The sequence below is a fragment of the Mirounga leonina genome, unplaced genomic scaffold (genome assembly GCF_011800145.1).
Source record: "Mirounga leonina isolate KUSES-001 unplaced genomic scaffold, KU_Mleo_1.0 Mir_154, whole genome shotgun sequence".
Classification (NCBI taxonomy): Eukaryota; Metazoa; Chordata; class Mammalia; order Carnivora; family Phocidae; genus Mirounga; species Mirounga leonina.
This window is the reverse complement of record NW_023270389.1, coordinates 37,372,380-37,387,222: the sequence shown is the minus strand read 5'-3', so window position 1 is coordinate 37,387,222 and position 14,843 is coordinate 37,372,380. Positions and strand designations below refer to the sequence as shown.

The following is a 14,843-nucleotide window of genomic DNA, read 5'->3' as shown; positions in this document are numbered from 1 at the left end:
CTCTTAGAGCTATATCTGTCACTCACTAATTGTTCACTATGTTGATTGTTTGCTTACATGTTTGTTTCTCCCACTAGACTAAGCTCTTGGGACTGTGGACTGGACTGTCTTTGTATTTTTGGCATCTAGAACAGTGCTACCATAATAAGAGCTGTATTTTTCATAGTGTTTTGTTTCATTGAATAAATGTGGTGTTTCCCAAAGCAGATTGCAAATTTTGAGAAGGGAGAGTTCTTTATAGTTAAGGGGATTGAGCTTCAAACCAATATTGTTGCAGTAGGGGACACAGTTTCCTTCTTTTCCAAGCCCACCCTTCCCCAGTCCCACTACCACCACCACCCCCACCCCCACCCATGAGAAAGGAGACAAAATAAAAGTCAAACCCTAAATTATTTTGGGATCTAAGTAGGGTGGTGTACCTTTAGATTTGAGATGGTAGAACTTTGTCCTGCTCTCCAGGCCATAACTGTAATCCACACACTGGGTTAGTTAGGTCCTTGTCACAGGGAAGTTAGTCATTATTATTTTTTAAATAGGGGTGTCTGGATGGCTTGGTCGGTTAAGCGTCAGACTCATGATTTTGGCTCAGGTCATTATCTCAGGGTTGTGGGATTGAGTCCCATGTCGGTCTCTCCACCGGACTTGGAGCCTGCTTGGGATTCTCTCTCTTCCTCTCCCTCTGTCCCCCCCCACCACCGCCCCCCAATTAGGAATTTCAGAAACTGCGTCTTCTGTGGATAGTTAAGCCTGGTTGCTAAATGGAATGTTTACACTGAAATAGATTTGGTTTCTGCACAGTACTTCATAGTAACCCTGAGAGAAGATTTAAGGATATAAAATGAAGAGATTTACTCTCTCCCTTAAAAGTTACCACGGTCAAAGAGCGGGGGATTTTTACCATCAAACTTTACTAGCCAGAACTCAGCAAGCTGGAATTGATGCCACACTCAATTTTACAAAAGGCTGATGAAAAAATAAGTTGCTACCAAAGATCTAGTTTTGAAAATACATACATAGTATGTTACAGTGGTTACTGATATTTTCAGCAATAACTAGTACCTCTGCAAAATCCCATCAGAAGGTCCACATTTTAATATCCACTGTGTTTAATTAAGTCAAGAAAGAGTGATATGTATTTGGAAGATTTTTAACGAGATTTTAATTAGGGTTTTAGAAGGTGGTTCAGCTACATTTTCCCACACAAAGAGTTCCGTGAGTGTGATGAAACACAGAAAGTAACTTTCATGAAAACAGAAGAAAGAAAGCTAGAAGGAAAGACCCAAGGGACACTTTGCTATTGGCTAGGTTCAGCGTGGACAGTTCCTATTCACTTTAATACCACCCTCCTCACCATTTTTAGGCACTGTTTCACCTGGATTTTTTTCTCAAAATAGAGTCTTCTATAATAATATAAAAATAACAACTTCCATTTGTTGAGCACTATGTGCCAGGCCCTGTGCCCAATGCTTTATGAAATTATTTCAGTTAGTATTATATATGTGTATATAAGAGATTTATTATAAAGAATTGGCTCACATGTGTATGGAGGTTTGCACCTCCTGAGATCTGCAGCGTGAGTTGGCAAACTGGAGACCCGGGAGAGCCAATGGTATGGTTCTGTTCTAAGTCCAAAGGCAGGAAGAATTTGCTCTCACTGAGGGAGAGTCCGTCTTTTAATTTTTACAGGCCTTCAACTGACTGGATGAGGCCCACCAATGTTATAGAGGGCCGCTACTTAATCTGCCAATGTAAATATTAATCTCATCCAAAAACATCCTCACAGAAACGCTCAGAATAATGTTTGACCAAACATCTGACCACCCTATGGCCCAGTCAAGTTAATAAATTTGTTAACCATCACAGACCTATTGATTTCCAAAGCTCAAGGGATGTGAACCCACGTCCCATAATGTTATGCCACAATGTCTCCTTCTCACTCTAGGATTCACAAAGTAGCTTTAACCCTGGGCCTTTACCCCCTTATCTGGAATGTCTGTCAAAGTTCATCGCACTCACACCCGATGAACACACCTAATTAGGGCAGGTGTTTAAATACCAGTAACCAACTCAGAATCCCCTCCCCCAGTAGCACATACAACATAGCCACTTCCTTCCTTAGGATAACTCTCTAGCTTTCAAATTCTATTCCAAACTTTGTGATTTTCTATTCACATAACCCTTTAATTCCCTCCACACTAGCAAATCTTACCTGACTCCTTGTTCAGTCCCCTTCATGTCCTCTTTGAAGAGCACCAAGCCAGTGAGCCCACGACCTTCCCTTCTCTTGGGTGCCTCCTTAGGACCAGCCTTTGCTATTGCTTACTCTTGACTCACTCCTGCCTTAATTGTCATTGTCATTTTAGAACTCTGACCTCTCCACCCTCTCCCCCCAACACAAGCAACTGTCACTGCAAGGACTTCACTTGGTTGAGTTTCAGACTGGTGAACCTACCTCCCAGAGATAGCTGATACAAAAATACTTCCATGATCTATGTACTTTTAATAAATACTGTTTACTCAATTTATTTGATCACAATTTTGGAAAGAATAAGAATTCTTAGAGTAATATTTTTTTACTTAGTTGGCACTATTCTGTTACATGCTAGGACACCTTTTGTAGGTATCATGGATGTCCTGACACCAGCATTTTTTCACAAACAGCCTCAGAGCATTTGTTCTTAGCAAGTTAGTTGTCCTTTAATATCCAGAATGTAGTCATTCCCAGCAAAGTAATGCTTTGAATACTTTCTCAGGTTTTTATGCAGTTTTTCATTGTTATATATTAGTAAAGTTAAAAACATTAGAGAACACTTAAACACATGAACAAAATCAGATTTTATTGGTATTCAAAAGATATAGTGGAGCCTGTCTAGCTTTTAAAACTGAAAATGTTGGGGCACCTGGGTGGCTCAGTCGGTTGAGTGACGGACTCTTGATTTCTGCCCAGGTCATGATCTCAGGGTCATCGGGCTCCACCCTGGGTGTGGAGCCTGCTTAAGATTCTCTCTCTCCCTATGCCCCTCCCCCAACCCCCTCCCTCCCTAAACAAAAACAAAAACAAAAAAACAACTGAGAATGTTAAGATGGCTATTGGGAGAGGGCAGTTGTTACAGATGTTATAGATATTAGCACTTAAGGTATTTTTCATTCTTCTAAAGGTTAATTTACCAAACACATTGGGCATTTTTATTACAGTCACAAATAAAAATACACTTTGCTTCCATATTAGAAAAAAAGTCCGGTGTGTATTTTTTGATAAATGACATCTGCCACAATTATATTCATTTAATCAAAATGAAAAAGTTCTGTTACACAAGTACCTTTGTTCCAGAGTTTCCAGGGCTTGGAATTATATTAGCCCTCTTAATTTAAACTGACTTGGTTGGCTTTGGTGTGTCTGATAGAATAAGAACAGAGGGTATTCAAGTCGAGATCCTAAAAATCTAAGTTGTTACGTTTGATGTGTAATTTAGTATTGTTTTACCAGCCAGATTCCAGTGACTTTGGTCTCTAAAACAATTATGAGGCTGGGCCCTTTGTAAATGGTTTCTTGGATGCTTTTTCATCTATTGAAAACTTAATAAAGAGGAGACATCACTTAATTACCCCTTCCTGTGTTCTTAATAGTGTTGTTATCTTTTTAAATCCAGGTTTGTTGAAAACAGTCATGTCTTTTCCTTTGCCTTTTTTAGAAGCAGAGCTACAATTATGTTTTAGGACACAATGGAATCTATCAATTAATAGAGCTAACAGATAATTCTTTGTCTTTAACTATTAAATGTAGAATTTCCAGCATACTATGTAAGCAGCATTTATGGTGATATTCTGGAAATTTAAATAATTGAAATTTTTAACAGATTTAGATTATTTTGTTTGAGATTTTAAAAAATATTATAGGGGCGCCTGGGTGGCTCTGTCGGTTAAGCATCTGCCTTCGGCTCAGGTCATGATCCCAGGGTCCTGGGATCGAGCCCCAGGTTGGGCTCCCTGCCCAGCGGGAGTCCGCTTCTCCCTCTCCCTCTGCCTGCTGCTCCCATTGTTTGTGCTCTCTATCTCTCTGTCATATAAATAAATAAAATCTCTAAAAAAAATATAGAGAACATTGCCTTAGTGACATTATGGTTATAATAAAGATTTTGCGATCCAAATCCTTACTTTAAAAAAAGAACTAAAAACATTTTTCTTATATCCTATTTTAAAATGTTGATATTATTATATTGAATTATATAAAATCCAACTGGATTATTAAATACAAAAAAATTACAAGATCTGCTTCAATCATGTAAATAAGATTTGTTTTACACCTAAATTGTAAACTGTATTTTAAATTTTATTTTATTTTTAGCTGGGTAGTTAAGATTTCAGGCTTTTTTTTTTTAAGTCAAGTTTACTGAGGTGACTTACATGCAGAAAAATGTATTCTTTTAGGTGTGAAGTTCTATGAATTCTGACAAACACAGCCATATAAGCATTACCACAATCAAGAGAGAACATTTCTACCACCCCAGAAAGTTCACTTGTGCCCCTTTTAGTTAATTCATTATCCTGAAAATAAAATTTTAAATAAAATAAGACTTTTAAAAACATGCCTGGTACACAGGCCTTGGGCCATTATTATTGTACACCAGATTATAACTTTAGTGGGAAGGCAAATGTAACTGAAACAAACCTAAGTTTTGAATATATTACTCTAAAATGATTCGATAGAAGTGTTCAAAACAAAGTGAAGGATTGATTTTATTGTTTTATTCCATCTCCTTGATGTATGTTTACCTTTCTTCACCCTACATCCATCTCAAACATCTTTTTTTTTTTTTTTTTAAAGATTTTGTTTATTTGTTAGAGCGAGTGAGAGAGCACAGCAGGGGCAGCGGCAGGTGGAGAGAGAAGCAGGCTCCCTGCTGAGCAAGGAACCCAATGTGGGACTCAATCCCAGGACCCTGGGATCATGATCTGAGCCGAAGGCAGACGCTTAACCCACTGAACCACCCAGGTGCCCCTCCATCTCAAATATCTTGATGTAACTAAATCCTTAAGGCATTTTCTTTTGCTAGCTTGTATTTTAGTCTTTTCAGTGAATATTAAAAGTGGAATATTGTCTCTGCCCTTCTGAAATAAGCAAGTTAAGAGCAAGAACAATGTCATCTTCATTGTTTATTACCATCTCTTCCATACAAAAAAAGCCTAATACTTATTAAATGATGGAATTTTCTTTGTTCCAAGCTGAGCAGAGAGGGGTTTGAGAATGACTAGGATTTTCTCCAATAAACATTGATAGTGTTGGTAGTGCTAGGTTAAAACTTAAAGCTCAGTTTAAAACCTAGATTTTAGAGTTAGATCTAAATTTCTTTCATCCTTTTTTTAAATTGAAGTATAGTTGACGTACAATGTTATATTAGTTTCAGCTCTGCAACTCACTAGTGATTTGACACTTCTATACACTGTCCTGGGCTTACCACCATAAGTGAAATTGCCATCTGTCACCACACAACATTGATTACAGTGTTATTAACTATATTCCCTAGGCTGTGCTTTTTATCTCCTTGACTCATTTGTAACTGGAAATTTGTATCTCTTAATTCCCTTCACGTATTTTGCCCAACCCCCCCCCAACCCCCTCCGCTCTGGCAACCACCAGTAATGTTCTCTGTATTTATGAGTCTGTGTCTGTTTTTTTTTGTTTGTTTGTTTGTTTGATTGCTTACTTGTTCATTTGTTTTTTAGATTCCACATATAAGTGAGATCATACGGTATTTGTCTTTCTGTCTTACTTATTTCACTTAGCATAATACCCTCTAGTTCTACCAATGTTGTAAATGTCAAGATCTCATTCTTTTTTATACCTGAGTGATATTCCAGTGTGTGTGTTTGTGTGTGTGTGTGTATACGTATGTACACCACATCTTTATCCATTCATTTATCAGTGAACATTTAGGTTGCGTCGATAAGTTGGCTATTGCAAATAATGCTGCAATAAACATAGGGGTGCATATACCTTTTCAAATTTGTAGTTTTGTTTTCTTTGGGTAAATATCCAGTGGAATTACTGGATCATATGGTATTTCTATTTTTAATTTTTTGAGGACCCTCCATACTGTTTTCCATAGTGGTTGTACCAGTTTACATTCCCACCAGCAGTGCACGAGGGTTCCCATTTCTCCACATCTTCACCAACACTTGTTATTTCTTGTCCTTTTGATGCTAGCCATTCTGACAGGCATAAGGTGATATCTCATTGTGGTTTTGATTTGCATTTCCCTGATGATTAGTGATGCTGAGCATCGTTTCATGTGGACCTACATTTGAATACTGACTTTATCATTTATTTGGCTATAAAACTTTAGGCAAATTCATTTCTATGAGCATCAGTTTTCCTATCTATAAAATCACAATAAAAAAACAAAATTCATTAGAACTGCTATGAGGAGGGATTTGAGATTAAAGCACCTGGCAGAGAGTCTTGCTCATAGCCCAATCCTTTCAACTTGAAATCTTAAGGTATTTTAACTCAGGTACCACAGCTGTCTATGGTGGAGGAGAGAATTAGCTTTTAGAATGCAGATGGGGGTGGCTGGATCTGACCTGTGGGCTCAAGCAGTGTAATTACCCTCCCAGTTTGTGTTTTGGTTAATTACAGATTTTCATTTACAGGATTTTCTTGGAGGAAAGAAAGAAGAGTGGCAATGGTGAAGAGAAAGGAAACCAGATGGGGAAATTGAGAAAGGGAGAGATATTGACTAAATGAATGATGAATGAATGAGCAAACAGAGCAAGGCACCAAAAAGGGTTAGTAATATTATCCCATATAAGCCAGCTTGGCATATGGCATCTAGAATACAAAAGGAAAGGAGTAAGGAAGTTATACAAACAACATGGAAAAAAAATAGGTATCTAAATATTTTGAAAAATATACACTGAAAACTCCAAAGTTTCCCTTTATACAGTGTTACTTTGTATATATTATATAGTATTAAGGTTCAGAAAACTGGTTCAGTTATTTACCTGCTCTGATTTCCTAAAGTTGTTAAATAATTTGATCAGTACAATGGCATTAGGATAGCTAAATTATAAATATAATGAAACAAAGAATGCTACTTTTTAAATGCCCAGTAAGCCCAGATAAAAAAAGACTTTTCTATGGCCAGCCAAACTCTCCAGGGTAAAGGTAGAATAAAGACAATTTCAAATAAGCGAGATCTCAAAAAAAATTATTTCTCATTTGCTCTTGTCTCAGGAAGCTGCTAGGGGGCTGCTCTGTCAAAATGAGAGAATAAACCAAGAGGAAGGTGTCAGATCCTGGAACCAGGGGCTCCAACCAGTGTTGCAGAGGAATAAAGGTAACTTTCAAAAGTATTACTAACACAGAAGATTAAAATAAAAATTGAAGGAGTACAGGTGAAAGGAAAAATTAGTTAAGAAAATAGAAGCTAAGAAATAAGAGGAAGAGAAACACATACTCTGAACCTGTTTCAAGAATGAGATGGCAAATCTGGCCCTTAAGTCTCCTAGCATCCAAAGCAAAAGGGAAAGTAAGCTCACTTGCAAGTTCTGTAATTCCTTAAGATAAAAACAAAGTGGTTGTTTCCCAAAAGACTTATTGTAGATCTTATAAAAAGGATCCTTCGCTCTTAATTTTATCCCCACAATAGAATATTGTGTTTCATATGACTTTCTTAGAGTGTACCTTACAGCCCCAAAGCATTATTAAGTAAAGACAATTCTGTAAGGACTCAGGAGTACTCTCCAAGATGAATCAAGAGCATGTGAATGGCTGGTCAGGTTATTATTAATTGACATCCCATTGAACTTCATGGGAGGCTAGAAGGAGGTTGGTAGGTTAGTCTGTTATCCTGGACAATTTAGCTCTTTCCCCGAACTAGCCCCCTTAAAGCAAAACAAGTTCTCTTAACTGCACTTGTCCTCAGTAATAGGCAGTTTAGCAACTGTCTGGATGTTGGAGCATGTTCATTTGGGGGTCTCGTGCCCCACCCCAAATGGTTCATCAGAGTATGCTGTCCTATCTCAGTTTCTGAGAGAAATTTTGATAAACGCAATTTTCTCTAATGCGTTACATTTCCACTAATGTTTTAGTACCTTTAGACTGGATTTTCTGGCTCTCCCATTAATCTAACTCTCAGTACAATCTAGATAGAAAACTTTCTGATTGCCCTGTTTCTTCACCAGGTAACATTCAGGATATCATGTCCATCAAGCAATCTTTCATAAGCATTTATTTCCTATAACCAGACTTATATTAATAATTAAGATTGCATTTAGTTAGAAGCTATAGTTTGGACAACTGACTAGAATTTTCAGTTACCTATCACATATCATCCCCCTAACCACTGATGAGAATTTACAACACCACGTGTACAGTTGTCAGTTTTGAAAAATTCAACCCCTTTTGCTTTCATCTGATAGATTTTCCATTAAGAATTATTTTTAATAATTCTTATTATATCATATCTTACATTATTATAATAATAATTCTTAATGGAAAATCAAGCATAATTTTTATAACTCCTTGAGTGTTTGCCATTATTTAACCTATAGTTCACTGGTTATTGAATAAACCTTAGAAAGAAGTGTATTTTTTAAATAGCTTTTGAACCAACCTTTAGAAAGATAAAAGTTTTTGCTATTAATCTCTTTTGTGTCTAGCAGAGTATGTTTATTTACACATAAATAACTAAATCTCTCTGACACCCTAAAATTTGAAACCTTAAAAGTAGACTTCTCTTTGTACAGTACTATTACCTGCTCTTTTCCAGGAAGCTAATTAATAGGATTATACTTCAAAATAATAAACTGCCTCCCTGCCACTTATAGGTCAGTTATTACTATGGTAGCATTTCTGCTGTCTTTAATAGAGTCTAGAAATGCTTGAAACTGAAGACTAGAAAATATGGTGGTAGCCTAATAGAGTCCATGGTGACATTTTTATTCCGACCCGAAGTGAATTTCCATATATTAAATAAAAATTCAGCGAAACAATATTTCTTCTCTCTTAAATCAACATTTGTCATTGCTGCAAAAATATATCTAACCAGTTCTTTTATTTTTTTATGACTGTTGTTAATTTTTGCTCTTTTTAAAAATAGAAAAATATTTTTATCAAACTTGATATGATTTAGAAGCAATGATCTCTGAAATACTGAATGATGTATTTTTATAAATAAAACTGTCATAAATTTAGAAATCAGTTTTGTAAGTGAGAAAATATCACAGATGTTGAAGAGGATATTTTTTCATAAAAAATTTCTAAATTTAGGCAAATTATTTTGACTCTAGAAAAATCTATACAAAAAGAATTTTCAGAAGTGATATTGGCAAGATGGCAAAGTAGGAAGCCCTGGATCCTGCTTCCCTCACAAACACACCAGCTCAGCAACAATTCATGAACAAATTCATTTTATGTAAAATCTAGAGACTAATTGAAAGGCTCTTGCATCCTAGGTGAATATGAAACCATACTCACCAAAGCCAGTAGGGAGATTCAGGACCCCTTTTCACCAGAGTCCCTGCTCCCAGCACAATGCCATATAATCAGGAGGAGAACCCCTAACTCCCAGCTTCTCCTAGGGAAGGGAGAGTTTGGTTTATGCATCTAGCACCCTGGAATTTCCCAGGGAGCTCCCAGAGGACTGGTTCTGTCTTGTAAGTCTTAGAACTCTGATGGGTCCAGCATAATCTAGCCACCTGAGGGAGAATGGAAACAGCAGCTTTGGTTGGTAGATGTCATAGATCTTCCTTCCTGCTAAGCACAAAGTGAACAGATGTCAGTCTTGGAGCTCTGATGAGTCTGGTGCTATCTAGCACCTCGGGGAGAATGGGGACTGTGGTTTGGACTGATAGATACAATAGCTTCCTCACACCTGACTTAGCACAGAGCAAGTAGACAAAAACCACAGCTTCCTGCTTCTCCCTGTGGAGGGAAAGAGTTGATAGAGGCTCCCCAAATCCTGGGCAGGGTTGATAGGTGGGAGTCTTCTCTTATACAAGGTCAGTCCATGAAGACTGGTGCAGGTGCCTGCTTTGCTCAGCGTACAGACACCAACACAGACAAAGAAAATGAAGAATCAGGCAAAGGTGTTCCAAACAAAGAAGGAAAATAAATTTCTAGAAACTGACTCTAATGAAATGGAGTTATAGGATTTACCTGACAGAATTCAAAATAACTGTCATAAAGATGCTTTTTGAGGTCAAGAGAAAAATGCATGAACAAAGTGGGAATTTCAACAAAAATATAGGCAATATTAAAAAGTACCAAACAGAAATCATGGAGCTGAAGAACACAATAACCAAACTGAAAAATTCACTAGAGGGGTTTAATAGCAGACTAGATCAAACAGAAGAAAGAGTCTGTGAACCTGAAAACAAGTCATTGGAAATAATTCAGTCAGAGGAGCAAAAAGAAAAAGAATGAAAGAGAGTGAAGAAAACTTAAGGGACATCATCAAACAGTAATATATGCATTATGAAAGTCCCAGAGAAGAGAGGGAGAGAGAAAGGATCAGAAAGCTTATGCAAAGAAATAATGTCTGAACAAACCTGTGGAAGGAAATGGACATCCAGAGCCAAGAAGCTCCCAAAACACTAGTTAAGATGAATGCAAGGAAATCCACACTGAGACACACAATCAAACTGTCAAAAGCAAAGACAAAGACAATTTTGAAAGCAACAAGAGAAAAGCAACTTGGCATGTACAAGAGAACCCTCATAGGACTATCAGTGGATTTTTCAGCAGAAACCTTGCAGACCAGAAGGGGATAGAATGACATATTTAAGGTGTTAAAAGAAAAAAAAATGCCAACCAAGAATACTGTACTCAGCAAAATTGTCCATCATAAAGGAAGGAGAAATAGACTTTCCCAGACAAAAGTTCAGGGAGTTCATCACCACTAGCCCTGCCTTAGGAGAAATGCTAAAGAGAATTCTTCAAGTTAAAAGGATGCTAAATAACAACATAATAGCATAAGATAGTATGGAACTTTGGTGAAGGTAAATATATGGACAAATACAGAACATCATATTACTATAATGGGTAGTGGGTAAATCAATTTTAATTCTAGTATAGAAGTTAAAAGACAAAAGTATTAAAAGTAAATATACCTAAAAATATGTTAAAAGATGCACAACATGAATGCATGTAAATTGTGACAACAGTAACATAAAGTATTGGGGGAGAAGTTGAAGTTTAGAGTTTTTATATGTAATTGAACTTAAGTTGTTAAAATGGACCATTACAGGGGCACCTGGCTGGCTTAGTTGGAAGACCATGCAACTCTTGATCTCAAGATCACAAGTTCAAGCCCCATGTTAGGTATAGAGATAACTTAAAAATAAAATCTCTTTTTAAAAAAATAGACTGTTATAACTATAAATATTTTATGTAAGCTCCAAGGTAACCCCCATACATGCACACAAAATCCCTATAGTAGTTACACAAAAGAAAAAAAGAAAGGAATTAAAACATACCAATGCAATATATTTAGATAGACATATATGTAGACATATAGATAGATACAGAGAGAGACATATAGAGACTATATATCCATATAGATATGTATGTATATCCATATATACACAGGAAAACAAGAGGTAAAAACAGACAAGAGGAGTACAAGACTAATAGAAAATAACTAACACAATGGCAATAGTAAATTCTTCCCTATCAATAATTAAATGTAAATGGATTGAATTCCCTATCAAAAGGCATAGAGTGGCTGAATGGATAAAAAACAAAACAAAACAACAACAACAAAAAAAGACCCAACAATATACTGTCTACAAGAAACTCACTTTAGATTTAAGGACACATATATGCTAAAAGTAAAAGGAAGAAAAAGATACTCCATGTAAATGGTAACCAAAAGAGTATAGAGGTGGCTATGCATGTATTAGAAAAAATAGATTTTAAGTCAAAAAATGTCCCGAGACAAAGCACATCATATAATGATTGAAGGGTCAATCCACCAGGAAGGTATAACAATTATATATGCATACAACATCCTAGCACTTAAATATATAAAACAAACATTGATAGAAATGAGGGGAGAAATACATAGAGATCCAGTAATAATAGGAGATGTCAATATCCTACTTTCAATAATGGATAGAACATCCAGATAGAAAATCAATAAGGAAACAGAGGATTTGAACAACACTGTTGACCAAATGGACCTCATAGATGTTATACAGAACATTCCACCCAAAGCATATACCTTCTCAAGTGCATACAGATCTTTCTTCAGGATAGATCACACATTAGGTCACAAAACAAGTCTTAGGAAATTTAAGAAGATTGAAATCATATCAAGTATCTTTTCTGACTACATGGAATGAAACTAGAAGTCAATGGCAGAAGGAAAACTGGAAGAAAATGCACAGATATGTGCAAATTAAACAACACACTCTTGAACAACTACTGGGCCAAAGGAGAAATCAAAAAGGAAATTAGAAGTACCTCAGGACAAACAAAAATGAAAACACATCATACCAAAACTTATGGAAATCAGCAAAAGCAGGGACATTCATAGTGATAAACATCAAAAAAGAAGAAAGATATCAAATAAACAACCTAACCTTATACTTCAGGGAGCTAGAAAAAGAAGAACTAAGCCCAAAGTTAGCATAAAGAAGGAAATATCAAAGATTTGAGCAGAAATAAAATAGAAAACAGAAAAAGATACAAAAATGAATAAAACTAAGAGTTGTTTTTTTGGAAAGATAAACAAAATGGATGAATTAGACCAAAGAAAAAAGGGAAGCCTCACATAAAATCAGAAATGAAAGAAAAGACATTACAACTGATACCACAGAAATTAAAAGGATCATAAGAGACCACTGTGAGCAGTTATAAACCAACAAACTGGATAACCTACAGGACATGGATAAATTTGTAGAAACATACAGCCTATCAAATTGCATCATGAAGAAGTAGACAGTCTGAACAGACTTATAACCAGTATGGACATTGAATCAGTAATCTAAAACTTCCTAACAAAAGCCCAGGACAAGATGGTTTCACTGGAGAATTCTGTAACATTTAAAGAAGAATTAATACCAATCCTTCTCAAACTCTTGCAAAAACTTGAAGACTAGGGAATACTTCCAAACTGATTTTATGAAGCCAGCATCACCCTTACACCAAAGCCAGATGAAGATACCACAAGAAAAGGAAACTACATGCCAAGGCTCCTAATGAGTATAGATGCAAAGATCATCAACAAAATACTAGCAAGCCGAATCCAGCAGCATGGAAATAAATCCACACATATACCGTGAACTGGTCTTTGACAAAGGTGCCAAGAACACACAGTGGGGAAAGGATAGTGTCTTTAACAAATGGTGCTGAAGAAACTGGATATCCACATACAAGAGACTGAAATTGGACCCTTTTCTTGCACCATACACAGAAATCCACTCAAAATGGATTAAATACTTAAACATAAAACCCCAAACTGTAAAACTTAGAAGAAAGAAGAAGGGAAAGGTTTCATCACATTGACCTTGGCAATGATTTAATGAATATGACACTAAAAGCACTGACATCGAAAACAAAAAATAAAGAAGTGGGACTACATTGAACTAAAAGTTTCTGCACAACAAAGGAAACAATCAACAGAGTGAAAAAGCAACCTGTGGAATGAGAGAAAATATTTGCAAACCATGTAACTGATAAGAGGTTAATCTCCAGAATATACAAGATGGCTCGTTTAGGTGTCAGCTTGACTGGGCTCAAGGATGCCCAGATATCTGGTAGAACATTATTTCTGGGTATGTTTGTAAAGGTGTTTCTGGAAGATCTAAGTATTTGAATCAGTAGACTGAGTAAAGAAGATCCACCTTCACCAAAGTGCCCAGGCATCATCCAATCCATGGAGGGCCTGAACAGAGCAAAAATGTGGAGGAATGGTGAATTTTCTCTCTTCTTGAGCTGGGACATCTATTTTCTCCTGCTTTTGGGTGTCAGAGCTCATGGTTCTTGGGTCTTGAAACTCTAAGCCTTATACCATAGGTTCCCCTGGTTCTCAGGACTTTGAACTCCTACTGAATTATACCACTGACTTTACCGGTTCTCCAGATTGCAGATGGCAGGTTGTAGGACTTCTCAGCCTCCATAACCATGTGAGCCAATTCCTATAATGAATTTCTTCTTGTATACACACACACACACACACACATACATATAAATACATACATACATATATAAATTGATGCAGTTTTTTCTGGAGAATCCTGACTTATACAATATATAAGGAAGTCCTACAACTCAATAGTAAAAAGAAAAAAAAGATAAACCACCAACAACAACCTAATAATTGGATTAGAAAATACATTAAGGACTTGAATAGACATTTTTCCAAAGAAGACATAAAAATAGCCAACTGGTATATGAAAAAATGCCCAGTGCCACTAATCATTAGGGAAAAACAAATGAAAATCATGATGACATACCACCTCATGCCTTTCAGAGTGCCTATTATCACAAAACAAAAGATGAGTGTTGGTGAGAATGTGGAGAAATTGGAACTTTTGCATACTTTTGGTGGGAATGCCAAATGGTGCAGCTGCTTTGGAAAACAGAATGGGGGTTCCTCAAAAAATTCCCAGGAGAAGTACCATATGGTTCAGCAATCCCATCCTGAGTATCCAAAAGAATTGAAATCAGGATCTCAAAGAGATATTAGCAGTGCTATGTTCATTGCAGCACTATTCACAATAGCCAAGATATGGCAAGAGCCTAAACTTGTCCATCAACAGATGAATGACAGTATGTGGTGTATACATGCAATGGAATACTATTCAGCCTTAAAGAAGGGAATTCTGCAATATGCGAT

The 14,843-nt window shown here is 36.5% G+C and overlaps 1 long non-coding RNA gene across 4 annotated transcripts in view; it reads left to right on the top strand.

Moving 5' to 3' along the window:
• The window catches only part of LOC118014313, a 113,442-nt gene that overhangs the window by 1,750 nt on the left and 96,849 nt on the right, over positions 1 to 14,843 (top strand). For 3 of the 4 annotated variants that reach the window (XR_004680258.1, XR_004680257.1, XR_004680256.1), the window contains exons 1-2: positions 6,691 to 6,786; positions 7,235 to 7,337. This is a non-coding gene — a long non-coding RNA (uncharacterized LOC118014313). Of the gene's footprint in view, positions 1 to 6,690; positions 6,787 to 7,234; positions 7,338 to 14,843 lie in introns of those variants that run through there. The other variant, XR_004680259.1, reaches the window with a different exon arrangement.